General features: G+C 42.7%; 1 protein-coding gene and 1 long non-coding RNA gene across 2 annotated transcripts in view; one reads left to right on the forward strand and one right to left on the reverse strand.

Annotated features, from left to right (window-relative positions):
• pde4a (phosphodiesterase 4A, cAMP-specific) overlaps window positions 1-19,840 on the reverse strand; it is a 65,607-nt gene that overhangs the window by 37,418 nt on the left and 8,349 nt on the right. The gene's annotated exons all lie outside the window — the stretch shown is intronic.
• LOC311056444 lies at window positions 11,696-12,838 on the forward strand. Its single transcript, XR_014601880.1, has 3 exons — window positions 11,696-11,859; window positions 12,511-12,629; window positions 12,737-12,838. It is a non-coding gene; the product is annotated as an uncharacterized lncRNA (long non-coding RNA).

Genomic DNA, 19,840 nt, shown 5'->3' on the forward strand with positions numbered 1-19,840 from the left:
TCTCCTGTCATGCTGTACCTTTGGACCATAACAAAGTTGCATACAAATGCATCACATTACAAAGGTTTTACTTAACTACAGTGCAAAATCACAAGTCTTTTGTTGGCAGTTTAGACAAATCTAAGTCACGCACCTCAGTCATCTGTGCTGTGAAAAAAACAAAATGATTTCAGCCTATTTTCACATGCATGCACTGCATTCCAATGAATTGTCTTTTGTTCAAATATTAGTCAAAAAGTGTAGCCAAATGTAATCAGATGTGAAATCGTCTCCCAATTTTTTTTTATAAAATAAAAATAGCCTTTCTTTCAAATCTTTTTTCTCTCTCAAAATTTAGAGTAGCCAATACATTTTTACCCCTTTTCTCCCCAATTTAGTTGTTGTGCTAATTGATTCCTCCTCACTCACATTTCTGTGTTGTCACTGCTGTTGTATCCTACTGACTCGCCTGGCAGTGAGGAGCCCCCACCGGGAGGACGTAGAGCCTTCATCCTACTACTCACGCCCAACACTCCCCGCTGACAGGCGCCGCCCCAGTCCGTAGGAGCACACGCATTGACCAATACCACCCTCCCCGCCCGGCTTCCCTCCCCCGAACACGTGCCAATTGTGTTCGTGTAGACGCCAGACAAAGCCTGATGAACCACGGTGGATTCGCACCCACAACCTCTGTGGTGGTGGGCAGGGACCACTGCGCCACCTAAGTGCCTTCTTTCACATCTTGAGAATGAAACACCACAAGGAAAAAGTAGCTCTCGAGAAATAGTGTATCTGCAGGTTAATTTCAAAACACTCAATGTATGAATTTCACATTGTAGAAAGGAAGCCGAGGGCCAAATAAAATCTGCCCTTGTGCCACAATTGGCCCCCAGGCTGGACTTTGGACACACCTGCTGCACGAGCAAAGTTACATTTTTTACTTTACTTAGACATGACAGTGTAAAGGCACAGAAACCCGAGGGCAGAGAGAGTGAAGACATGCTCAGGCAGCTCAGTGTCCAATCGTAGAGGATTTCCTCGGAGAGTTTTTCCACTAAATGCATTTGTACAAAATGTTCAGACCACAGGTCGTTTGTCTTGCTGAAAAGCTACAGCAAGAAATCCTTTCCTTTTTCACACTTTTTGTCGGCTCTGCCTCCTGCTGCACTGAAGTCACTTCTCACCATATAAATGCATGAAACCACACTACTTTCTCAGAATACAGAAGGGAAGTAGCGCCAATGGTGCGAATTCAGCATAACTGGCTGTACCATCCAGACATAAAGTTCTTTGCACTTCCACATTTTGAGATAGATAGATCTCAAGACAGAAAGACAGACAGACAGACAGACAGACAGACAGACAGACAGACAGACAGACAAACAGACAGATCTATGCAATGACAGTTAAGTTGGCCCGAATTTTGGCGGAATGGTGGCTGCTGCTAGCACCAGCACCCCCAACCGCTGTGGTGGAGAGAGTAATAACGTGGAGGAAGTCAGAAGACGCGAGGATACCGCGCCCCGCGGGCTCCACCGACTGCGATGCTGCTTATGGAAAACCAACTATGGAAAGCCATATATATTTCGCCACAACGATCTACGGCCATAATAACTCTATGCCTACGGCGTCTTGACAGTAGTATACGTCATACGCTGTTTATACTGCTCTGTTCATGAATCGCGGATTCGCGGCAGTTGAGGGCCCGCGGTGACCACCCCGTGTCGGGGCCCACTGTTTGCTTGTTACGCCACTGAGTTACTGTGTTTTTTCTTCTGTTCCTTTCAGGCAGTTCAGTTATCTTGGTGTTCAGTGGATCCTGCCAGACACGAACCCACCCTCCTCAACTTCCCCCTCATTCTCTCCCTCTCTCCGTCTCTCTCGTGCACCACTGAGCTCCCTAACCTTTCATATTATGGAAATTACCCCTCCAAATCCTGGGGCTGGTTAGCGTGACCGAGAGGCAAGTACTTAAGAACCATTACTCCCATCCTGACATCTGCATCTTTAACTGCATCTATAACAATGCAGTTAAGGGGGGGGCACAATGATATTGATTTATTTACGGTGTCAGATGGTGGTACAGGGGTAAAGTACCTGCCCACCACCCCACCACAGCAGAGTCTAGCGGTATGAATCCACGAGGTGCATCCGGTTTGGCTGAGTGTCTAAATGAAGACAGTTGGCTGTGTGTGAGGATGGAAGCCCATGGGGAGGGTAATCTTTGTCGCTACAGGTACTCCTACGGTTTGGGCCAGCACGTGTCAGTGAGGAATGTTGAACAGGAAGAGTAGGATGGAGGCAATATGCCTCTCTGTTGGGGGCTCCTCTCTGGCAGGTGTGCCAGTAGTAGTGTTCTGTGTTGCAGTGGCAACACAGAAATGTGTGGGGAGGAATACATTTTTCCTAAAGTTGATAGGAAAAAATAAATTGTCTACTATAAAAGAAAAATCTCACCCAGAAAATTCCTAGAAAGTAAAGAAAGAGGCTTCTGTGAGAGCCTGAGTAGGGCGCAGTGGGGATCAGAAATGACGACAAAAGCAACTAGAAGCAAAGATGCTATACAGCAAGAATCTCAGCAGCGTTAATTTACAGTCGCTCTGAGAGTGTGAAAATGGACCCTTACGGGTACAGATTTCACTGTGCAGGAATGCAAGCATCGCCGTTCCAACCAACCACAGCGCCAATTCAGCAGGCAGCCTTCACCATTCAGCGCTGACCCCCCCCCCCCCTCCCCCCGAAACAAGCCCACACAAGGAGTGGTATTTTTAGCACATCAGCCTATCTCTGAGATGGAACTCGTAACTCCCTCTCTGCAGGCTGGGGGCTACCAGGCCTCTTTTATTTGAATCCAGACTGGAGAGAGAGAGAGGGGGAGAGAGAGAGAGAGAGAGAGAGAGAGAGAGAGAGAGAGAGAGAGAGAGAGAGAGAGAGAGAGAGAGAGAGAGTAACACAAACACAGGGGGAGAGTGAGTCATCCAGAGCTACCTTTGTGTCACCGTGGCTCAGTTCCACTTCACCATCTCAGTATCTCTCCCTCCATCTGCCTTTCTCTGTTTCTCTGCTAGTTAGTACAGGAATGCAAGTCTCTGCACATCCATCCATCCACCCGTCAACATATTTACACAATCACTGTTCAGTTAAGTACATTTCCTCAATACATTTAAATTCTGTCCCATATACTGTAATCCAGCCTAAAAGTGAGATGCAGACTAATGAGCAATCTTGGCATCCAATTTGTCACACAGATTTCCTTGCACAGATGATACGGTTGGCTGGGTATTAGCCTGAAATGATACATAATTACTGATATAATGCACCACAATAGCTGACACTGGGTAGGGTGGTGTCGACTGAGATACGTATCGTATACAAGGTCGATGTGCTATTTAGCTACAGTAGATGCTTCACGCTGTGTTGTAGTACATTCAGGATGTAGATGAACACAATCTAAAATGTATCACCGAGTATATTCTTCCAAGGCTTCATTATTATGCACTTTATTCACAGTTTCCATGATGACGCCACAAGGGAGTTCGCATTTACCCCGATTTAAATGAGACCAATTTGCCAAACGGAATCCTTATTAGAGTGATGTGATAAAAGGCTTTAACCAGGAGAATGATATTAATAAGGGAACAATGGTGAGATTGACATGATTATCCTAGATAGCAGTAAAATTGTCATGAGCGTAGCAAAGGTGGCATTGTCAGTGAGGATTATTGTCCTGAAACTGCCAATCAGAGTCACTTCATCACAGGCTGGCAGCGTATGTGACTGGCTAATGATTCAAGCTGCCTGTCACTCATATTGTTGCCTCATTAATACTTTCGCTTTGTTTTAGGCATGAGCACTGTCATTTTAGACTTCAAAAATGGCTCCAAATGCTGCGTTCCCTGCTTGCTTCCACTTCCTGTCCTCACATCAAAGTATGTTGTAAATAGACAAATTCTCCTCTGCCCAGTAGTCACAATGTAGCTACAATAATAGTCTCAACAACACGAACCCTATAGCGTCCCAATTCTTGGCATGACAACATAATAGGCGAGCATTTGGCGAAAATAGCAGATCTACAAGCTCACAAGAGCTTATAGATCTATCATATCCGCCAAAGAAATTTAAGGGTTGGGGGGCCAAGTGCTAGCCTGGCATGGCCAGACTAATATCACTGCGTATTAGTCGTATTAGTGCGTATTAGTCTGGAATCTCTGTGTGGAACCTGCATTTCCAAGGGACGGTTTAAAAAAAATGCCCCATATAAAACCCGCCCCATATTTGCCTACTGGGCCCTGATTGGTGCCCCACAACTTCCGGGGCAGCGAAATCCAATCACAACCGAGCGGGTCAGATCATAATTGCTGAGGGCTTTTTTTTGTTGCACTGGCAGATTCGTCTGGTTTCCAGGCTAGCCAAGTACAGACCCCTGGGGGACCCCGGTCAAAGAAATATACGGGTTTAAGTGGTTAAGCACTGGCCTCTCTCAAGCACTCTGCAATCTGTATGCAGGCCAGGGAAGATCCAATGTTCCCATAGGTCTGTTTCATTATCACACGTAAAATGTGAGGACATGACCTTTCCCTCTTTCAGGACATAATTTCATTAAATTTTCTCTTTTGGAAATGGAAGATGGTACCGCTTCAAACATTTCCCTCTGATGCACAGTGTGAACTCTGATATCCCCGAGTTCACACTGTAGGCTGGAAAACTTCCACATCTGCCTTTCTTCCACTGTCTCTTTCTCTCTCCATCACTTACTGCTGATGGATAGATAGGTGGTTATGATGAAGCTCAGAGTCGTGCTATATTAACCACTTATGCCCTATTTAGAAAATAGAGAAAGAAACAGCCGATCAGATCTACAATCCCACAGCATGTTGCGCCATGACTCGCCGTGAGCTATTTTTAAAACGTGCGTCGTGCGAACATTTTCACCTACTGTATAATGACCAGTGGTGGAAAAAGTACTCAAATAAATTACTTAAGTAAAAGTATCAATACCACAATGTATGCTCCATTACAAGTAAAAGTACATAATTCAAAATGTACTTGAGTAAAAGTATTCGCATCAAAATCTACTTAAAGTACCAAAAGTAAAAGAACTCACTGTGCAGAATGTCCCATTTCAAGTTTTCAAATAAATATATAAATATGTATATGTATAAATAACTTTTAAAAATAAGAGATCTACAAGCTCACAATGTGTCGCGATGCGATGCGATGTGATTTTCAAATCGCCGAAATGTATATAGGCGTGAAGTTGTTAATGTATGTGAAGTAGTAAAAGTATTGGAAATTGGAAATACTCAAGTAAAGTACAAATACCTAAAAAATCACCACTGATAATGACATGCCCAAAATAGGGACGCCAGGGCGGAAATGGTTAATAATGACAATGACGTGGCTCCAGCTGTACACCTAATGGGACTGGATGGGCAGACAGATGTGTTTAGCAGGTCCTTTTGTGAAGCGGAGAGCCGAGTGAACTCTGGAAGGCAAGGACTCTCTAATTGATGGCAAAATGATGGGGTATAAGACGCTGAGATTGGTTAATGAGGCCTGAGAGAGATATGCTGGGAACTCCACTCTCCAGTCTTCTAACAGGCTATTCTAAAACATCAGAGCGGGGAAATATGGGCCTGTGTGAATCAGCAGCGTGTCCAAACAGAATGGATGTCTCCCACTCTGCACGTCCCCGGACGCGCTCTGTCTCACAATAGCATTCGCACCAGCGCGCCCGCACTTTGAGCGCACGTTGTGACTCAGCCACAGTGGCTTTTGCCAGAACGGAACTTTGCCTGGCTTTCACACAGATCAGGACTCAACATAATGTAGCAGTGCATAAAAGCCTGTGCACTGCAGTATATTGCAGGGGTTCTCAAACATTTTTATGTCGGATCCCCAAATTGATATGTATTTATTACCACAGACCCCCATTTAAAAGGATGTTGTGGTAGGGACCCACATTACAGAATATTTTGTGTTGTTATACTAGATGTGGTACAGAATTAAATAACTGTATATAGTACTGTAGGTGAGGAGATAACAATGGAGAGTGAAACCTAGAGTATGGTCTGAATGGTCATGCTTCATTCTCTCATTGGGTTAACTTCTGGCCAGTGAAATAATAGTGAAATTAAACTATTCCTTTTTTTATTTTACTGGGGATCCACTGGAAGCCCCGCAAGGGCCCCTGGGGGTCCCCAGACCCCACTTTGAGAACCGCTGATCCTGCTCCTTGGCGGCAGCACAGAGGCTTAATGTATAGAGCAATGCTTGCAAACATGTGAGGAAGCCATGACAATTCCCACCCTGTGGTTGGGGTCGGCCTCGTGACGGCATGACGATATGGTGACAAGCTCTTTACCATCACCATGAACGCATCTTTTAGGACATGTGCCATGCCCTGCAGGGTGAAAAATGAACACATAACATACATTCTCACACGATGTCTTCCTTTCACGTGCTCTCTCTCTCCGTCTCTCTCTCTCCCTCCCTCTGCTCTCTCACACACACACACACACACACACACACACACACACACACACACACACAATGCTCTGACATGGAGCGAGCAAGGGGCCAGACTTGCTCAATATCTCCCTCATACATATTGAAACGCAAAAAGGAAACGGAAATGAAGCTCAATAAAAACACTGGGGTGCTGAAGCTGGTTTGGTTTAATCTCATTACATTTGATGCCTGGGGCCTCCTCCTCGCCCCCTATTTATAGCATCCTCGCAGAGAGGAGGGCACGCCTCCATGCAAGCTTCTTACTGGCTGGTGCCTCGGCGGCCACATGTGTGACAGAGGACCGAGCCAATCGCAGGCAGAGCTAGGATCAAATTTGACATGGAAAAAAGGCAAAACACTGCCAATGATCTGTGATGACAGCCACCCTCATTCCTTACTCTCCATACTCACGCTCTCTCTCACTCAATCGTAAGATTTTCTTTCTGCCTCGCTCTGCTTACAGTATCTGTGCACCTTCTACCTGATGGGGGTTCCCTGCACAGTAAAATAAGCTACACAGCAGGGTTTCATCTGTAAAAACAAAAAAACAAAACAGAGGAGAGGGGGCATTTTCTTAACCACAAACTGTGTAAGCCGTAAATACTTTCAAACAGAGGAAGGAAGCCTGGGTTCAGTCACACTTGGCTTAAGCAGTAAATACTTGTTTGTACAAAAAAGCGGATCTACAAGCTCACAACAGAAAGCAGAAGATTATGCAGAAAGAATCACTGAAAAATATTATTATTGAATGCCCTTTTGCTCACTGTGTTTATTTGGTGTCGTGTCTTTGGTCAAATAGTGTGTAATTGTCTCAGTGATTTTATTGTTCCTCTGTGAGCCTGAAAAAGGTTTGTATACAATATTCTGATTATTCATCCTTGTGTAATGGTGAGCAAATGAGGGCAAGTTACCAAGTTTCACATTTATATAAGTGAAAAACCTAAAATCATTTTCAATTTTTCAATTCATTGTGCAGCCCTGAATGGGCAAGATTGCAAATTATGGGACGGATTGTTGAGGGTTCACCTGTTCAAGATTCCTCATATTCCTTTCAAGATTCAAGACAGTGGGAAAGGAAAACAGCAGGGGAGGGGTGATTTCTTCTTTCTTTGGCTGTGAAGCAGCGGGAGTACTCGACCCCCGGCTGTGGACCGATGTAAAGTGGAACACCCCCGCTGGACTGCGACCGCATGAACAGTCGGGAGTTTTGGAGGGCAGTGTTTGGACCTGTGGCTGTATACTGAATGGGGCAAGCTGTGATAGAATAATAATAAGGGAATGATGGTACATTTCTCCCGGCAGGATGGAGCTATGTTTAGTGGTGGTGTGGCACAGCAGGAGAAAACATTTTATTTGTCACTATCTCTGAATTGCAATTCAGAGTTAGTGACAAATACAATGTTTTCTCCCACCGAACCTTCCTCATAAACTCAATTACAATTTATCCATTTCGCAGAGATTCTTATCCAGAATGACTTACAAAGTTCAAGTATTGATTCGAACCCATGGTCTTCTGCATGGGATCCCAATTTCCCAAACATCTACCACGGATCCAAAAAGGGTTATTTGAGAGATACAAGGATTCTGGTATTCAGGCAGGGCTACTCTGCTATTATACATTCACCCCCCACCCCACCAGGAAACCGATCCGGACGAGCCCCCAATGTTACCTTCCAACAACCATAGGTTGTTGGAGACCTACTGTAGGAGAACGATATCTACTGTATAGAACAGCAAGTAAGCAACACAACAAGAATGTATGAAAACAATAAATGAGAATGAGGTACAGATGCAAAAATAGTAAATGCCAGGCAAATTCAAGGAACTATAGGGAGAGGGAGGATTGAATATCTAGGGTAGAGTTGTTGGAGTCTGAAGAGGTGACACGTCCACTGGTGTACCTAATCCTCTGCCACAAAACAGAATGAGAGAGTAAACGAGAAGGGAGGGGGAGAGAGAGTGGGAGAGAGAATGAGAAGTAGAAAGGAGAGAAAGATAGAGAAAAGGAAGAAGACAATGGGAGTTGAGAGAGACCCAGGCACCAGTGGTGACAATTAATTTGTTTTTGCAAGAAAAAATAAATGCCATCCTAGCTCTCAGCAGATGCCCACTGCACAGAGTCAGTGCAGCAGGGTTCACGCCATTTAGATGTAATTCGCTCTGGATAAGAGCATCTGCTAAATGCCTATATTGTAAATTAAATGGTTAGACCGTCGCATTCGACTCACTATACAGTAGTAATAAATCATGAGGTACCTCATGCATAATGTAAAAGTGTTAAGTGATTCCCACAACAATGGGATCTATGGCATGCCAGCATTGTTGCTGTTTATTCTCAGAGTATGTACTCGCTCCCTCTGTTATTGCTTTGCTGATGCTCCGATTCAAAATGCTGCATTAACGACGGTAACAAACGGTGAACAGGGTGCATTGCTTTGATAAGCACAACGGCCATGCTCACATCTATGCTATATTCACACAAACATACAGTACTGGACATTATGAATGCCACTGCAGTATGGATACTTTTAATTTTAATAAAAAATAATTTATGACATACATTAAACAGTAACAGTTTTCAATAAGGTAAAAAAGAAAATCTGTTTCAATTCCACCATCTAGATTCATAGTTTTGATGGCGGTTAAATGCCAGTTGAACGAGATGAAGACAAGACAAGACGTGTCAGCTTGTCCTCTCCTATAGATCACTGCCTCAGGCTGTCTCTCATCAAATTTGACATGTATGCTATTCTGAATTTGAATGGTTATCATACATTCCCAAAAAAAGGCACTGAAATGTGTGTGTATGGTAGTCACCTATCCTTCCTTTCTAAGCAGGGCCGCAACTCTCTACTTATATCATCCAGTGACACTGACATCCTGCCATGTCATTTTGGGCAAGGACCTAATCTGGGGACTAGCTTTGAACCAGCTTTGAAGGACAAAGTCTCCAACGTGAATTATTTTTAGTCGTTTCAACACTTATTTGTTTTCATGGTCCTGGAGTGAACAAGGCGTCGTCTTTTACCTGTGTGGTCCCCTTTTATATCTTGCATTAGGTTTGCATTCTGGTGTGCACGACAGGTGTATTGCTGGTTCCTACCACTTCTGCTATGTGTGCATTTGTGTCTGTGCTGACATGCAGCAGACAGAGGTTCATGTGTCTCCGCTGAGACAGCAGGTTAAAGCACATCCTATGGGGGTTTCCGACAAGGTGAGAATGGGACTGGGGTACCGTTTTTGGTCTGGGGGGCCAACAGTGGTCTCTCATTGACCGAGCTAAGACAGCTACAATCACACCTTCAAATTGAAGTCATGAAGTATTTTTGATGGACTGGTTCACAGAGGCACCCTGGGGATCAGGATGATGGTATCATAATGTCTTCAGAATGCATTACAGGGAGCTTATCTTTTTATGAGTTTCCCCCATTTTCTCTCCAGGTCATTGCCAATTCCCCATGTGTAGTTCCCACCTGTGTCAGGAGTGCACACCTGTCGTTGTGCACAAAAATGCATGAGTTCTTTGGATTTTTCTGTATCTGTCTGTCTGTGTCACTTTAATGCCCATATATGGAGCTCAGTGTCAGGCATGCCTAAATATGGAGTCTAGGCCAGACTATGATGTCATATTGATGACATCAGCGTACTCCATAATAGGAGATTTGCGGATGTATCAATATTTTGGGGAGATTCACAGATCCGACTGACTTCCCACTTGGCACATCACGTCCTCTGGTCCTCAGCGATACGCATGCCGAGTTTGAAGTCGGTTCCATATATGGGCATAGGGTTCAGATCAGTCCCTCGCATCTAGTCGGTCGGATGGACGGCTCTCGAGATACGTCAACTAGACACACGGACAGAGATTTGGCGCATTTCACTGCAAGAAAAGAGGCATTAATGGGCATTTTTGGGCATTTACAGTTGCTCAGTAAACCTGCAGTTTGCTGGTGTTTTTGTACGTAATTGGAAATTTACAGTTGAAAATGTTTACTGTGAAATACGTCTATATACTTTGGAAATCAGTGATTTACCGTTCCTCTGCCAGACAAAGACCCAGCAGGAGACTGGCCATTTCCTTTGACATCCAAATTCACTCTTTGTTTAAAGAGGGGGTCTCTCTCTCCCTCTCCCCATTACCAAAGCAAAAATGGAACAAAACAAAACTATACTTTTCAATGTTTTTGTTAAGGGCTTAAAAAGGGCTTCATTTGTTAATCTTTTTTTTATATATAATCTAAGTGAATAAGAATATTTCCCATATCTGTTCACCGAATAGGTGACTGACTTAATGGTGTGTGTGTGTGTGTGTGTGTGTGTGTGTGTGTGTGTGTGTGTGTGTGTGTGTGTGTGTGTGTGTGTGTGTGTGTGTGTGTGTGTGTGTGTGTGTGTGTGTGTGTGTGTGTGTGTGTGTGCGTGCGTGCGTGTGTCCACCTTTGCCTGTGTGTCACGCTTGGGCCCTGGGCCAGACTTTGGACATGTCTGCTTTATGTGCTGCTGCGGGTATCTTACCTACTGTACACTGTTACGACCTGGCTCGTAGGCCATAACAAAAAGGAGGAAGACACACGGCTGGTTTAAAAGTGTATACAATAATATCATATATTTAACTTAAATATAACAAAGAATGGCATGGAGTGTGTTAGTCTGTAGAATCAGTAAGTGAGTGGATGTGTGCAAACCAAAGACTAAACTAAAGAAGACCAAATTAGTTGCTGCTATATCGCTGTTGTCGAAAAGAAACCTCTTATCTCCATATTCAAACTTATGTTTTTTATTAGATAAACGCCCTACTTCTTCATACTACAGCGTCACACAAAAGCATCAAATGCTTTTTTTAATGGAATCCTGAAAAGTAACTGTTTTGGACACAAGTTTTTCAGAAAACCCAATGCCCAGCCTGCAGGACCTGTGGGAAGACACTCAAAGACAGACAGGGGAGTAGCCTAAGCAAGCGAGCTTGCTTGAGGTGTGAAGGGGGATGGTGTGTGTGTGTGTGTGTGTGTGTGTGTGTGTGTGTGTGTGTGTGTGTGTGTGTGTGTGTGTGTGTGTGTGTGTGTGTGAGACAGAGAGAGAGAGAGAGAGAGAGAGAGACGGGTGTTCATTTACAGCAGCACAGGTTATGTTGATAAAGGCTGGTGATGTTTGCTTTTATGCATTATTACACATTTACCTTAAGACAGGCAAGCCCATTGTATTTAGTATTCAGTTAGTATTTTATTGTTATTTATTTATTGTTTATTTGGTCAGGCATTTCTCAGGACAGCTAAAGGTCCTTATTTGGGCCCTTCCAGGACCCCATTGAGTCCCTTTGTTCACCAAATTCAAATCAGAAAAGGAGCCAAGCAGAGAGGAGTGAAAACTAAGAAAGTAAGTGGATTTACATGCTGTACAGATCTCTTTAAGTTATAGATTATTGTGTATTCCTTTGTTTGATTTTGATTGAATACTTTATTAGCAGTTTGCTAAAAAAAAAGAGCAAGTAACCTACAGTTCAATACAAGGTCTGCTAAGAGGATTTTAAACCCCAAAAAGCCTATGGCTTGTTTACATCAAGCTAAACACAAGCTAAACTTTATTTTCATGCTGTTTTATGCTGCTCAGTTTGGGTATTCTTCCTGCTTGTCTTGGTTGAATTATTATAGTATGCTAGCTAAGCTATTAGCTGAAACTTTTACATGTGCTACAACATATTTATTGATTTGTTTTATTTTTATCTAAGTAGGTAATTGTGTTAGCCTTTCACATACAGTTCAAAAGCTTAAATGCTAGGTTTTGATGGAGGCTTTGAACAGGTCGGGGGTGGGGTGGAGGTGTCTACAGTCTGCAGTCTGCACTCTGAAACTGGCTTCTCTGGAATCAAGTCAACTAACATATACTGCTTTTTAGACTTTTACTGGGGCCAGTTAAACATTGCAGTCACATGTAGGTTCTCTTTTAGAGCAGTGTAGATGTGGAATTGTGTTGTTTGTGTAGATAAACAACTAAATAGATCCTAATTGTGTTTTCCTTGTATTTCAGCGGCTTGCAGGACTCTCTTTGAGTCTCTGAGAAGAAGCCATCGCCTGGACCAACCAGAGAATGCTGACCAGAAGAAAAAGATGAATGCCTCAATGAAGAGCCGACAGAGAAGATTGAGGGTAAGTTATATGGAACTGTTTGTAAGATGTTTTTTTGTTTTACATTCTGTGTTCCTGTAATAATGGTAATGTAATACATAATTTAATTGCTATTCTATGTTTTACAGTTGATGACCACCAGGACTGCATGTCTGGAGTCTGATGGAGAAAGGGCCGTGTGGGCGCACGCAGGCCCAGATGAAGAGGACGGCATCGTAGATGGACGGGCGGTGTGGATTATTTCATCTCCACCCGAGAGAGATGAGGAGCTTTCTGCTTTATGCCAGGTGCTTCAGGAGAGGAAAGACAACCGAAGAGACCCGCGTTCCCTTTAAGGCTGCAACAACTAATCGATTAATCGATTAATAATCGATTACTAAATTAGTTGCCAACTAATTTGATAATCGATTAATCGATAATCGATTAATCGATAATGGAATGTAATTAATTCAATGTAAAATTGGCTATTTTATCCAAAATGTAAAAAAAAAAAAAAAAATTGGAAAGTGTTTAAGTAAATTAAAGTATACATGATTAGAACATGCTTAAATATTTGACAATTAAGGTCTAATATTTCTACAAAACTACAAATTGTCTTTATTTTTAGATAAAACATGCCTTAAACTTCAAAATGATAAGGTAATTGCTTAATAAGTGCGATAATCCGATTAATCGATTAATCGTTTAAATAATCGCCCGATTCATCGATTATGGAATTAATCGTTAGTTGCAGCCTTACCGCGTGCGGCGAGACACACTGGCACAGAACAGCTCATTTTTAGCTCTCTTACACAGTAACTAAGTTGTCCAGTTTGGTGGAGGGACTCCAAAGACAAGAGAGGCCGTTCAGCGAGACACTGCCTGAGAGACAGAACTACAATTTCTTTTTGTTATTATTGTCCCCTTTGTGGGAGTTTTGTACAACTTCTGGGGGTCCCTGGAAAAAAACATTTGGAGATGGGGATTTTTTTTTTACTGTTTTAGAAGATATTTGTAGGATCCCCAGAAACAAAGATTTGAGTAACAAATGTTCGCTTTAAGAAAATATATATATTCAAAGATTTGCACAAATTTTCCACGATTTTGGAGCAGATTTGGTTCCATTTGTACACTCTTAGAGTTACAGACCCGTAAGGGTCCATTTGGTTCCATTTGTACACTCTCAGAGTTACAGACCCATAAGGGTCCATTTGGTTCCTATCCATCATTTAGCTGGGGACCCCCTGGAACCCCCTCAAGGACCCCTGGGGATTTTTTTTTACTGTTTTAGAAGATATTTGTAGAATCCCCAGAAACAAAGATTTGAGTAACAAATGTTCGCTTTAAGAAAATATATATATATTCATATGTTTGTTTTTTTTATCAATAAACACAATTTACCTGACTGAGATTGTTGCCTATTTGTTTTCAGAATCGTGTGTGTGTGTGTGTGTGTGTGTGTGTGTGTGTGTGTGTGTGTGTGTGTGTGTGTGTGTGTGTGTGTGTGTGTGTGTGTGTGTGTGTGTGTGTGTGTGTGTGTGTATATAACTAAATAAATGCATACATAACATATAAATATAAATATATATATATATATATATATATATATATATATATATATATGTGTGTATATAACTAAATAAATGCATACATAACATATAAATATAAATATATATATATATATATATATAAATAAAATAAGGGGGGGGGGGCACCCCCCCCCCCCCGCCAAGATCCCTAGGAGGGGGGGTCACCTTGTGAGCCCCCCCCCCACACAATGTGACCCCCAAAATGAGGGCGGGATGCCCACCTACGTCACAGCCAATCATACGTGGCTTATTGCACATGCTCAGTAGCATTACTCGAGATAGGGAGGGGGGATCTCCCCCCTACCAAATTGTGGAAATCTAGGTCAGGGCTGAAGGTGTGATTTTCTGGCAGCAACCCCAGCAGGGGGTCACGCATACTTAATTTGGTACCATACAGGAGTTTACCGACCTACAAAACTTTGAGTTTTCCGGGTGGAAAACTCTTGTAAATTCTTGTAAATTCTCTGAGTTTACATCTCATATTCATCGGTTTTCATAGCCGGAAACCTTATTTTTTTTGCAGTGTTTATTGTCAGATAACAAACATTCACATTTAAGGCATTTTAGATGACCCTGTTCTTAATACCACTCATTTATATATTATTGGGTAGGACAAAACAATTCATAAGCATGAAAGCTCCACAAAGCCATTAAATCTTTACCCAGGGTGAGGTTCGCATACAACATAATTATTAACTGTGATGTTGAGGAGAGCCTTTTAACCTTCAATTGCCAGCCTTTACTGTAAACTGAGCAGAATGCATAGGAAAAATGACACGACATCACTAAACGAAGCACATCTTTAGAGAGACGAGTTCTCGAGGAGATGAAGCACCGCACACTGACAGTGGTGGGCAGTTTATTTCACCACAGGGAATCTGGAGAAATTGAGATTCAGAGACCGCTTAGAGGAGGGTGAGAGTCTGGTAGCAGATGATGATCTCGGTGTTCAAGAGGGGGAGAGTGGAAAGCCATGATAGATTTATGATGGAGACACTGTGTGATTAACACAGCCATGAGCAAGTACAAGGCTATCAACAACCATCTCAGAGGCATCCGGGAGCCAATGAGAAGTGCCTCACAATAGGGCACAAAGAGCAGAAGAGAAATAGAGATGGAATCAATATTCCCCATTTATAGAGGGTGAAAATAAGACGATGAAATAATAGATCGGCATGGAGGCAAAGGCGAAGACCATTTTAATGGACAAGGGAGCCACGTGAGCAATAATATTAGATGAGATGGCATTGAAATTGTCCAACAGGAGTTTATCAAGAGAGCTATGATGGCTGAATTTCCCTCGGGACTCATAAAAGGCTATCCTATCAGAATATGGGCATCTTGAAAGTGATAGAGGGCATGGAACTGAAAACCAGCATAGGAAGCTGAGGGACCGTGCATGTATAACACAGCATTCAATGGACAAGATCATAAAATGAAGATGAACAAAAACATGATTATATAGATGGAACTAGACCGGCGCCCAAACTCAGGCGCCACACAAGTCGGGAACGATGCAAGTCAGGAATAAAACAGTGTTAAAAAGTAATCTTTTAGGCCCACTTGGACAGGCAACAGGACTCAAGGAGTTAAACAGTTGGTTTAATAATATAGGACCATCTTGCTGGCAGGAAATGCTCTTTGTTTCCTGGAGCTGCCCATCAGCTGTACATTATGCAAAAATCATATCAGTATAGTCCCACACTGAGAAGATTCAATCAGTGAGATCAGGAGTGGATAACTGAGTAGATGTCAAGTGTAAAAAAAAAAAAGAAAGAAAGAAAGAAAATGTCAGCCTACTTAGCAATAACCGTGATGGTTGTGTGCAGAACTGGGGGAGGTAGAAGATATATGATTACTGTTGGAAGCATATGAGAAGAGAGAAGGCCCCCACCACACTGCCTATGGGCACCAGGGACGTGCACAGATAGACTCTAGGTGGTGCTAGAGCACCTGCCCTTTGCCCTCTTTTTTGCCCTTTTTTTTTCAGTTTACAGCAGGGGTCTTCAACAGGGGGTCCGGGACCCCTAGGGGGTCCTCAGAGTTACTACAGGCCAAATCTTTATGTGATATGATTTTTCTTTTTACCATAACCACTCGAAACCTATAGCATCCCTTTTCTGAGGAGAACTTTAGCTAAAAATAGCAGATCTACAAGCCCACAACGCCTCGCGCTGCGAGGCGTTGTGGGCTTGTAGATCGGCTATTTTTGGCAAGGAGGTATAGGTGTAGAGGGAAAAAAGAGCAGACCAAATAAACAAAAAAAAGTATAATTTACTTGAGCACCTGCCCCTCAAAATGTCTGTGCATGCCACTGGAAGCATATGAGAAGAGAGAAGGCCCCCACCACACTGCCTATGGGCACCTCCAAGGAGAGGTGAGTAATGAGTATAGACCAAACACAAAAGGAGGACCCCGCCGGAGGAGAAACCCCATAGTGTGAACAACCTGTTTGGTGTCAGTGTTAAAGACCCAGAGGGATACAACCCGGGAAGCCGGGATTTAGCAAGAGCCAATCATCACGGAGCGCTGTTCCAGCATATAAACAGCCTGCAGTCACCACTTAGAAGTGAGGGCTGCGAGGAGGCACAGTGTATTAACAGAGAAAGACGTTGATCCACTGGCTTAAATGGATGGTTCTGAAATTTGAATTAAGGTTCAAGGTGCCTTGTGTACAGGTACAAAAGAGTAAACAAAAAATGTTGTTCGGCTCCTCAGACATTGTAGCTGTATGAGCTGTAATAGGTGTGATATCTATACAAAAAAAGATAGTAGTAATAATAATATGAAGAAAGAAATCAGGTTTACTATGTTATTGATTGATGGTCCGGGTGTAACGCTTTTGAGATTTTCAAGGTTGCCCTGATCCAGGAAAGGTTGAGAACCACTGATCTAAATGTAAACATAACAACAACATTGAGCATGAGCGTGCAGAAGCATGCAAGAGCTGGCTTTGTTCATCACACAGCCTTGGGGGGGTGGTGTGTTAGACAAATAACATTTAAAGAGATGTATTAGCGCTCAGGTAGTGCAGAGGTAAAGTGCCTGCCCGCCACCACGGAGGTTGTGGGTTCGAATCCACCGCGATGCATCCGACTTTGTCGAGAGTGTCTACGTGAACACAATTAGCCCGTGTTCGTAGGAGGGTGATATAAGTCACTGCATGTATTCCTAAGGGCTGGGGGGGCGACACCTGTCAGCAGAGAGTGTAGGAGCGGGATGAAGGCTCTACGTCCTCCCGGTGGGGGCTCCTCACTGGCAGGTGAGTCCGTAGGATACAACAGCAGTGACAGCACATAGTAATAGTAGTAGTAGTAGTACGGAGAGGCTTATTGTCAGTATCAGCCATGAGTGCGGGAGTCTATCCCCGTTTCACAGTGCACTAGACCCCTGGGAGATGGATTGCTGAGGTTGAGCGCAACACAAATGTGTGTGGGGAGGAATCAATTGGCATAACGACTAAATTGGGTAGTAAAAGCAAAAAAAAAAATAATACGCTATTCATTTATCCCAACAAATCCTGCACGAGCAAACTATTATCCACATGCAAATTCCCACAGCCTACGAGTGTAAATGCAATGTGTGACTGACAAAACTATGAAGCAACGGCAAAATGTCTATGAATTGAATACCAAGGCCCTCATTGGAAACAAGTCCGCAAGGACTTTCATGAACGGACCTGTTAGACAAAGTATTTTAAATGTAACTGTGCTGTTTTACATTTTTTGCCTAATAAAATATTCAATCAATCAATCAAAACAATTAATTGGAGGTGGATCTCATGAAGTGCCAAATTATTGTTATGCCAGTAAGTAGGCAAAAAGAACAGCACACAGATTACCAATCAGCCCTGGATAAGAGCTTGGAAGAGAGAGAGAGAGAGAGAGAGGAGTAGAGAATGTATGGAGTGGTACGCGAGGGAGGGTGGCGTTGCTTTAAAGTGCAGAGCAGTGAATAGCGGGATGCCGTTGGAGTTCTGTGTCTAAGCAGCGGGGGGGCTTCAGCTGGCATCGGCGAATTGTTATTCCACTTTTCACCTCATAAGCACACACGTCGTCGTTGCTGTTGTGGGCAGAAACCTTGTATCTCCATGTTTAAACTTTTCCCTTTTTTTGGTAAATTAATACCCTACTTCGTCATGCTACAGTGTCACGCAAAAGTAGCAAAAATAGCCGATCTACAAGCTCACAAAATGTTGTGATGTGACACGTTGTGTGCTTATGGATCAGCTTTTTTTGCTATTTGTTTTTTTGTGAAAGTGGAAATTGGTTATGTGTGTCTGTGGGTTTTATAAATATTGAACCAATGAAAAGTATTAACAAGAGCTTGTGACTAAATAATAACTACATTGGATCCAATGGAACGCAGGCTCTTTTCTCCATTTACATACAAGGTTTCCACCCGACAGTGACAAAGTCCTATAATGCATGCATGGTGGTAGAGGCTGCGCATAGTGACACATCACTAAAGCCCATCAGTGCCTGGAGGGTCTGCCTTTTTTTGGATAAACCTATCTTTTTCTACAAATGCACAAAACAAGTTGCCATAGCAACGGAACTGCGTGAGGAAGAGCTATTTCTCTCGGTTCAGCATTTGGTCATGCTTTCTATGTGAAACTTCGCTGAGCGAGCGCACTGCGCATGGACGGGACAATTAACAGTGATTAACATGTCACACAGGCCTAATAGCAGTGGTGGAAGAAGTACTCAGCTATTTTACTTGAGTAAAAGTAGCAATGCCACAATATAAGACACTCTGTTACAAGTAAAACTTCTGTATTCATCATTTTATTTGAGTAAAAGCACAGAAGTACTAAAAGGTAAAGTAGGTTACTCATTATGAATGGCCCATTTCACTTTTACTTGATTGAAAATAGCAGATCTGCAAGTGCGTTGTGAGCTTGTAGATCTGCTATTTTCGAATAGCCAAAGTATAAAATAGGGCTAGTGGTGAATGTTTTGTAACAATAATCAAAATCTGAAAAGTAACTTGTAACTAAAGCTGTAAAATAATTGTAGTGGATTAAAAAGTACAATATTTGACTCTGAGATGAAGTGGAGTAGAGTATTATAGTAAGTAAAGTAAAAGTACCTCTAACTTGTATTTAAGTGCAGTAGCCTACTTGAGTAAATGTACTAAGTTACTTTCCACCACTGTTAGCATGCCATGTCTGATTTATTAACAGATTTATACAACTCACATACAAACAAGACTAGGCAAGCCTAGTTAAGCTGAACCCCGAGACATGCCAGTGAGTATATGTGTTGGTGAATTATGATTATGAATAATGGACACAACTATGCGTGTACCATTATGCCCAATACATTGGTACTGCATGCATGTTGTGAGTTTGCACCCTGGTTGAACTTAAACTTGGAGTGCCACAGGCCTATTTCCTCCTCAATAATGACCGCTGGGTATTACTGTTTTATTGTCTTCTTCCGAATTTGTCAGCTGTTTGTTTGCCGCGGACTTTTTTGCCGTATTTTTATTTTATTCATTTTGTATCATGTCATTTGCATCTGCAATTCTATTCTTATTTTTTATTCATCTTTTAATTTGTTTTCTCTGCCAGGCCGGAGACTATGTTTTCGCTCCTATCCGCAAGATTCAACGGCATTCAGCATTTTCCTCAAAACACATTTTATTCTACAACTCCTACAG

Source organism: Gymnoscopelus microlampas (assembly GCF_963454915.1).
Source record: "Gymnoscopelus microlampas genome assembly, chromosome: 11".
Taxonomy (NCBI): domain Eukaryota; kingdom Metazoa; phylum Chordata; class Actinopteri; order Myctophiformes; family Myctophidae; genus Gymnoscopelus; species Gymnoscopelus microlampas.